Here is a 9938-nt window from a genome sequence, read left to right as displayed (position 1 = left end):
TCCAGGCAAGAACACTGGAGTGGGTTGCCATTTCCTTCTCCAATGCATGAAAGTGAAAAGTGAAAGTGAAGTCGCTCAGTCGTGTCCGACTCTTCGAGACCCCATGGACTGCAGCCCACCAGGCTCCTCTGTCCATGGGATTTTCCAGGCAAGAGTACTGGAGTGGGGTGCCATCACCAGAGACCCCAGCAAAGCCCTGCCTGAATTTCTTGTGTGGCCTCTAGTCAATTTCTACCAATTGGGAAAGGTGAAGAACCCTGGATGGTAACAGAAGTCCAAGATCAAAGTGCCAGGAAATGTGATTCCTGGCGACCTTTCCTCCTGGCTTGCAGACGGCTGCCTTCTCACTGTGTGCTCCTGTGGCCCTTCCTCTGCTAGGTGTGCTCAGAGTGAGAGAGTTCTCTGGTGTCTCCTCCTCCTCTGGGGACACCAATCCATCAGATTAGGGCCCCACCCTACAACCTCCTTTAACCCTAATTAGCTCCCAAGGGCCCCACCTCCAAATACCATCCTGTTAGGGTCAAGGCTCCAACATAAGAATTTTGAAGTAGACACAATTCATCCCATGAGAGGGGCCATGCCCTTTGATACAATAATGTATCTTTTTAGAATCTATCCCTGGAGGAGGTCACTGGCAACCCACTCCAGTATTCTGGACTGGAGAATCCTATGGACACAGGAGCGTGGCGGGCTACAGCCCATAAGTCGCAAAGAGTTGGGCATTGCTGAAGCGACTGAGCACAGAATCTATCCAAAGGAATGATTCCAAATTATGTAAAAACATGTACATAGAGAATTTTCCTTGCAATAAGACATACATAACTAACCTAAAATGTGCAACAACAGTAAGGGACGTAAGAATGACAAAGCCAGAAAAAGAAATGTTATGTAACCATTAAACATGGCAACTCAAAGATCGTACAGCAACAGGAAAAATATTTATAACGGTAGGTGCTTTTTTAAAAAAGATGAAGGATCAAGTAACTCCGGGATTGAATTGGCTTTGGGTTTTCTCAGTTATTGTTACCATTATGAACTAATTTGTACCCCCCTAAAAAAAACACCAATTTGAGGAAGCCCTAACCCCCAGTAAATCACAACATGACTGCATTTGGAGATGAGACTTTTAAAGAGATGTGTGTGTATATGCATCCTTGTCACTCATTCATGTCCAACTCTGTGATCCCACAGACTGTAGCCCACCAGGCTCCCCTGTCCAAGGGATTCCCCAGGCAAGAATACTGGAGTGGGTTACCATTTCCTGCTCCAGGGGATCTTCTAGACACAGGGATCAAATTCATGTCTCCTGCATTGCAGGCAGATTCTTTATCATCCGAGTCACCAGGGAAGCATTTGAAAGAGGTAATAGAGGTTAAATGAAGTCACAAGAGTGGACTCTAATCCAATCTGACTGGTGTCCTTAAAAGAAGAAGAAGAGGTGCCAGGGATGCTCCTGCACAAAACAAAGACCATCTGAGGGCACAACGAGAAGAAGGCCATCTGCAAGCCAAGGAGCGAGGCCCCAGGAGAAACCGTCCATGCTGACAGCTGGATCTTGGACTCACTGCCTCCAGAACTGTGAGAAAATAAAGTTCTGTGATTCTAAGCCACCAAGTCGGTGGTACTTTGTTATGGCAGACCATAACTGATACTGGTACTTGGTTATGGCAGACTGATCCCATTACGCTCACGGAACCAAAGATTTGAAAACCCCTAAGATGCTCTGTGCTCAGGTAAGAGCTGAAGTGCAGAAAGGTTTTCCTCTGTGTTCAGGCCCTGTCCTCAGTTTTCACCCAACCCTGAATACCTGCCTCTCTGAGTTTCCTGAGCTTCTGGGAGTTCTTGCTCTCTCTCCTGCTCCCTGTCCTTGCTGGGCTGGCAGGTGGTGATTGAACATCTTCATCGCCCAGCCCACCATCAGCCTCAGATCATCCTTTGGGCTTGGAACTTGAGGGTGGAGCTTTGTGGGTATCCCTGATCCTCCTTCCCATGAAGGTCCAGCTGCTCTGCATCTGCAGTGAGTCCTACAAGAGTGCTCCCTGCCCTCTGCAGTGACAGGAGATGCTAGTGGTGTCAGTGTAGGATGCTGGGCCCAGTGCTCTCTCCACCTGTCTCAATGGACATGAGCTTGAGCAAACTCCTGGAGATAGTGGAGGACAGGGAAGTCTGGCATACTGCAGTCCATGGAGCCACAAAGGGTCAGACACATCTTAGTGACTGAACAACAATAACTCCCAGGTAGAGGAGTTGTCTCTCCAGGTAGTGGGTCTGTCTTCTTTCTTTCCTTCAGCATCAACTGGTGTGTACCTACATCTTGGAGGCTACAAACCCCACTGCCTCCTTTCTTATCTGGAGAAGGGAATGGCAACCTACTCCAGCATTCTTGCCTGGAAAATCCTACGGACAGAGGAGCCTGGCATGCTATGGTATGGGGTCACAAAGAGTTGGGCATGACTGAGCAACTGAACACATCGATTTAAGGCTTCAAATGATGGATCAGGCATTAGGGTGGGGTTTACTGTTCCCCTCCCCTCACTCTGCCCCTGCATTGGTATCTAACATAGTCTGCAGGCCTGCATCACCAGTTGGGCTTTCTCCAGCCTACACCCAATCTGCCTGGAGAGTCTCTGATGGAGTTCCATAGGAGAGAGTCTGGGGGTGGGTCCAAGTCCCATTAAGTCTAGGGGTCTCTTTGCTGCCATGTTAGTCCACACTAGGTTTGTAGCAATTAATTAAAAATTTTGCTGACTTCTTTGGAACACTCTGATGATAGGAGTGACTTCATCTCTGTTCTGAGGCAGTACTTGTGACTGGAGGGAAGAACTTTGCCCCTTGAAATTCAGGCTACTCGATTGCCCCTATGATGAGTTCAGGAAAAACTACAACTTTGTGGCTTATCTGGCTTCTTCTCCTGAAAGTCTGAGTTTTGTTCTTTCCAGCTTTCTCCATCCTAGGCAGAAGGGGGACCCACATCCAATTTTAAGTGATGTGTTTGCTGCATGTAAATACTGAATTCAGCACCAGAAGAAATAAGCTTTGCAAACAAGACAACATCAAGTCCAGAACTATAATTACCACGAGGATCTTATATCATTGATAATTCTCCAATACTCAAAATTATTCCAAGGAGAATGTAAACAGTTAAGAAAAACAACAGATGGGAAGAGCTGAAATGCATACAGCCACTATGGAAGACTGTATGGAGATTCCTTAAAAAACTAGAAATGAAACCAACACATGACCCAGCAATCCCACTCCTAGGCATAATTGAAAAATTATGGAAAAGGAAACCAAAATCGAATAAGACACATGTATCCCATTGTTCATTGCAGCACTATTTACAATAGCTAGAATATGGAAATAACTTAGATAGATGAATGGATAAAGCAGTTGTGGTACATATACACAATGGAATATTACTCAGCCATAAAATGGAACACCTTTGAGTCAGTTCTGATAAGGTGGATGAACCTAGAACCTATTATACAGAGTGAAGTAAGTCAGAAAGAGAAAGATAAATATCATATTCTAATGCACATATACAGAATTTAGAAAATGGTACTGAAGAATTTATCTACAGGGCATTAATTGAGAAACATAGAGAATAGACTTATGGACATGGGGAGAGGGAAGGAGAGGGTGAGATGTATGGACAGAGTAACATGGAAACTTACATTACCATATGTAAAATAGATAGCCAATGGGAATTTGCTGTATGGCTCAGGAAACTCAAACAGGGGCTCTGTATCAACCTAGAGGGGTGGGAGACTGCAGGGAGGTTCAAAAGGGAGGGGATATATGTATACCTATGGCTGATTCATGTTGAGGTTTGACAGAAAACAACAAAATTCTGTGAAGCAATTATCCTTCAATTAAAAATAAATTTAAAAGAAAAAAACAAAAAATACACACACTTTTATGTTCATAGCAGCACTATTCACAATAACCAAGACATGATAACAATCTAAATGTCCATCGACAGACGAATGGATAAAGGTGTGGTATGTAAATACAATGGAATACTACTCAGTCATAAAAAAGAATGAAGTAATGCCATTTGCAGCCACATGGATGGACCTAGAAATGATCATACTAAGTGAAGTAAGTCAGAGACAAATATCAAATGATATTACATGTGGAGTCTAGAATATGACACACATGAACTTATCTATGAAACAGAAGCAGACTCACAGATTAGAGGACAGACTTGTGCTTACTAAGGAGCAGAGGGGGATGGACTGGGCGTTTGGGATTAGCGGACGCAAATTGTTATATATAGAATGGATAAACAATGAGGCCCTACTACATAACACAGGGAACTATATTCAATATCCAATGACAAGCCATAATGGGAAAGAACGTATGTACGTGTATAACTGAATGACTCTGCTGTATCACAGAGATTAACACCACATTGTAAATCACCTATACTTTAATCAGATAAATTTTTAACTAATTAAGGTGATATGAAAGGGAAGTCATTTATAAGACTACAAAAATAAGGCCTGGTAGGACCCCTAATGGCTCAGCAGGTAAAGAATCTGCCTGCAGTGCAGGAGACATGGATTCAATCCCTGAGTTGGGAAGATCTCTTGGAGGAGGAAATGGCAACCCACTCCAGGATTCTTGCCTGAAGAATCCCCATGGACAGAGGAGCCTGGTGGACTACAGTCCAAAGAATCGCAAAAAATTGGACACGACTGAGCACACAAGCACAGGATTATACCAGAAGACATCTGAAGTCATCAGGTCCCTGAGTCCACGCTGAGAATTACCGGGATGCAGCAGCTATAAATCCAGACGGATCCCTGGGCATTGTATGAGCAACTCAAATACTCAGAATAGTGGTGCTATTGGGGATAAACTTTTCCAAAATGGCAAACAAGTCTTGAGGAAGCTCCTCCCTAAACCAACTTTAATCTTCTGTTGATTGTCAAGGTAACTGTGTTTATAGAGAAGTCAATGTACCCTACATGCATGATAAATATACTTTATGATTGTATTTATTGTGAGATATTTATAATGAAAAACAGGCTCAGGTTAAATTAATCACTGGATATATGCCCAGGAGCAGGAATGCTGTATCATATGGCAACTTTATTTTTAGTTTTTTAAGGAACCTCTAATTTTAGTTTTTAAGGAACCTCCATACTGTTCTCCATAGTGGATGCACCAATTTACATTCCCACCAACAGTGTAGGAAGGTTCTCTTCTCTCCATACCTTCTGCAGTATTTATTGTTTGTGGATTTTTGATGATACAGATTTATCACTTATGTAGAATGTCTGATGGGACATTTGAACATTTTGCAGACTTTTCCCTAGTGTTGTAGAAATCTAGAAACCCACCTTCAACTGAAAATCTCCAGGAATGTCAATCACTAAGAAGTTCAAACATTGTACCTACACAAGAAGAAGGGCCACACCTTTGACCAAAGAGGCCACAAAACTGAAAAGAGCCAGGCAATGTGCCCAGGGTCACAGGGCAAGCTGGCTGCAAGCCCAGCCGCTTCTTTGCAGGCTGTTTCCCCTGCACCAGGCTTTTGGAGGTCTCTCGGACACGACTGAAGTGACTTAGCAGCAGCAGCAGCAGCAGTCTCCAAAAAAAGGAAAATTTAACTCAGTAATGACTCCCCAAAAATAAAAAAAAAAAATCACAGCAATTACCTTAACTGTGCATCTTTGAGCCACAGTTTGGTGCCTGTGTCCCCTTGACTGGAGATACTGTGGGACCAGCTGAGCCAAGGAAGGGAGAGTGGCCACTAACATGGGCCTTGAAGGCCTGGAGGTTCTGAAAACAAGGTAAGCCACAGCAGAAGTGCAAAACCAATTTCCATGTGCCCAGGCTGCTTCTGAAATGAATCATTCATTTTGCAGGGGTGTATCCACCATGTGGAACACGCCTGCCCTGATAGGAAAGACGCCAGGGCCACAGGGAGCTGGTGGGTAAGGAGCCAGCCCACCTTCTCGGAATTTAACGGGGAAGTAGCCAGTCCGTAATTAATTACACAATTACGTCATTAGTGCAATGAAGGAGACAGCGAAGGTGACATATTAATTGTGTCGAGGCATTAACGCAGCAGGGAAGGAGTCATCAAGGAAGTTCCATCAAGGAAGCAGGAAGCTCCGATACAGAATGTTGTTGTTCAGTCGCTCGACTGGGTCCAACTCTGCGACCCCTTGGACTGCAGCATGCCAGGCTTCCCTGTCCTTCACTATCTTTTGGAGTTTGCTCAGATTCATGTCCCTTTAGTCAGTGATGCTAGCTATCTCATCCTGTCACCCCTTCTCCTCCTGCCCTCAATCTTTCCCAGCATCAGGATCTTTTCCAATGAGTCGGCTGTTCGCATCAGGTGGCCAGGATTGGAGCTTCAGCTTCAGCATCAGTCCTTCCAGTGAATATTCAGGGTTTATTTCCTTTAGGATGGACTGGTTTGATCTTGAAGTCCAAGAGATTCCCAAAAGTCAGAATAAGGGCTTAATCATCAGAATTCCACCTCCCATATCACAGAATATGTTGGGGAAGGAAAGGCCCAGAAGAGGAGAGGTTGGAGGGTCAGAAAAGAGGCCCTAGGCAGGACTTGTGAGGGGAAGCTGAGAAGCCCAGGTGAGCACAGCCCCTGCAGTCAGACCACAGCAGAAGAGTGAGATGTGAAGCAATAGTCAGCAGCCACATGACTAGAACCTGGGAAGAAACACAGCCTTTCTCTCAGCTCTAACACCCCAACACAGGTGTCCTGTAGAAGCCAGCAACCTTCCCTGCAGAGCTTTACACACCTGCCAGGACCCAGAGAAGCAGGCAAAAAGGTCATGGGCAAGCCAGATGAGCTGCAGGTCAGGCAGCAGGCCAGCCTGGGCAGGGGTGAAGTCCAAGGGCACCTGAGCCCCACCCCACCCTTCTTCGTGCATCGTCACTGGGCCTTCATGTCCGCCTCCCAAATTTCAGGAATCTTTCTGTGCGGCCAGCTCCCATCCAGAACCACAGCAGCCAGAGTAGCCAACTAACAGTGCAGAAGCTTCCACAGGCTTCAGCAAAGAGAAGCTGAAGGATCAGCTGGAGTTGCATAAAGTGAAGGAAGGGGGGAGTGGATGATCCGAGTAGGTACAAAGGCCCTGGGGTGGGTGGACCCATAGATCCCTGTGGTACTTTCAGCACTGCAGTGACCAGAGTGTGGGGAGTGGTGCCTGGCCAGGGAGGGTTGGGGGAATACCCAGCTGGGCCTCGGAAGCCATGGCAGGGTTTGAGATTTCATCCTAAGAGCAGTGGAGAGGCAGGGGAGAGTCGCCCAGGACACACAGCAGGCAGAGAACCTACCCTGGAGTCTGAAAGGCCTGGGATCAGAAGGCACACAGGTCTCTCTGGGACTGTATCTTGTGACTTCACTTGGCTCATTGGGACCACACTGGACTAAGCGAGGACTCACTGACATAACCCAGGAAAGTGTCCTTGTGCGGAGGCAGGTCAGCACACTGCTGATTCAAAGGACCACAGAGGGACTGTGTCGGTCTTTGCGGGCCGAATGGGCTCGGTCACAGCTCTTTTCAGCTCTGTCATCAGGCCTGAATGTAGCCACAGAAAACACGTCCACATTGACTCGCTTCTGATAAAACCTCGCTTGTGGACACTGACACTTGAATTTCACATAATTTTCACCTCATAAAACATTATTCTTCTTTCCATTTTTTTCAACCATTTAAAAATGCAAAAACCATCCTTAGTTCGTGGACCATATAGAACTAAGTAGCAGCTGAACTTGACTCAGGAGTTGTAGTTCACTAGCCACCATGGGGGACACAATGCTAGTGTCTCTCCCTTAACCTTGCTCTTTACACAGACATGTACAGACACCATATACACCCACACATACAGACACAAACGTACACACAGGCACACACTGTCAAAACAGCACAAACAGCACTCACACACACAGACACATCAAACACTCAGGTCCACAGACACAGAACACACACATCATTCTCTCACGTGCACAAGCACAGAACACACACGTAAACATGCACGTGAACAAAAACAGCACACATACGTACACACCATAGAAACACACAAACAGCACACACACGTCATACGCTCACATGCATAAACAAAGAACACAAACAGATACATTCACATATACAAAAAACAGCACACACACGTACACACCATACAAATACGCACACACAGCACACACACACACACACGTCATACAGTTACATGCACAAACACAGAACACGCACGCACACACACACAACTGTGAAGAGGCTGCTCTAAGCCTCCAGGCTGACTGCACCGCTTTTTAGTCCAGTCCAATTTGTCCATTCTGAGTGAAACAAACTATACTATATCAACTGTAATTTTTTAAATTAGTTTTTGATTTAGACAATCATGTGCTATTCTTTGAACTACCTTAGACTTTATCAGCCATGAAATTGGAGCATTACCAAGAGTTGCTAAATTAAGTTACTCTGTGAAACATCCTACATTCTTAAGGTTTCTGTAAAGAAATATAATCAATACAGTCTGTGCTACATTTCCCCCATAGACGTTACTATAATCTTATAAATTGTCTGTTTTGTCAACCCAATACAATTATGAGGCCAGGCACGAACCTCTCCGTCTGAAGCCACAGGGTGAGCGATGATTCTCACAAATCTTCCCACCAGCCTGCAGGGTCAGAATCTCATTATAGTCTTAGAAATAACATGTCTCACTCAACAAAAGAAGACGATTGTGGGGTTGTTTCAGCTCTGGACCCAGGCTGCTGCCTCAAATTCTGCCTTTCCCAAGTTGAGAACCCAGGGCACCTGCTTCATAAATGTTAGACCGTGAGCCTCACCCGAGGCTGCGGCCTGCGGCATGATTTACAGGCTGTGCAGGGTGAGAATTAAATATTTACCAACTGCAGGGGAACAAGATTCCTTCCACATGCTGCAGGGATGAGGAAAGTCTGCACGCACTTGGAGCAGGGTGACCTCAGTCCTAAGAAGTGGACCATGTCAGGTGAGGACAGGTCAGGGGAGTGGGGAGGTGGGCATTTCCAGAAGGGACTTCAGGAGTTCACCATTCAATCCCTTTGTTCTACTGATGCATCACCAAAGATAAAACCTACTAAAGTTCAATGCAGCCAAATTCCTTTCCTCCAACCTGTGTCCTCTTGGGGTAAATGGATTCACCCCAAGAAGAAGTGGAACCCTGCCAGGCACAACATCTTTCCCTGTGACATGACAAGCACATTCTTGATGCCTCAATTTCTGTTTCCTAAATGTTAACAGGTGTATTCTCCCTGCCTCTCCCATCCATCAGCCACACTCACCCCTCTCCATCCTACGTGGATGCCAGCAGCAAGCTCCCTGAAGTCCTGGCTCTGGTCAGGCTTGGTGAGCAGCAGAGTGAGGAGACCGTGTCTTTGTTACCTGACTCCTTCCTGGTCAATTGTCCATAGCTTGGCTGTGTCCCCCTACCTGTGCCCCGGCAACTGTCAGGGGTCTTCTCTGTGCAGGCCTGGCCACCTCTCGTGCCCCGTCAGTCCTGTGGATGGTGATAGCTCCTCTGACCTATATGTCCTACAAAGGCCTGCTGGATCACCATCTATCCCATTCTACTTGCCTGAACCCATTCACCTGGAATAGCCCATCTCTTCCTCCGTCTGAGACCCACATTCTCATCTGGGTCTCACCTGGGTCAGTCCACCCACAAAAAGGACTGTCCTACCTCTTTGCATAGGACACATGTTCTATCTAAGGGAATGTTGTTGTTGTTGTTGTTGTTTAGTCACGAAGTCATATCCGATTCTTTGCGACCCCACGAACTGCAGCACGCCAGCCTTCCCTGTCCTTCACTGTCTCCCTAAATTTGCTCAAACTTATATCCATTGAAGCCGTGTCTTCTGTATTGGCAGGGGAGTTCGTCACTGACTGAGCCACCAAGGAAGCCCCTCCAAGGGC

The sequence above is a fragment of the Bos mutus genome, chromosome 1 (genome assembly GCF_027580195.1).
Source record: "Bos mutus isolate GX-2022 chromosome 1, NWIPB_WYAK_1.1, whole genome shotgun sequence".
Taxonomy (NCBI): domain Eukaryota; kingdom Metazoa; phylum Chordata; class Mammalia; order Artiodactyla; family Bovidae; genus Bos; species Bos mutus.
Note: the sequence above shows the minus strand (reverse complement) of the source record.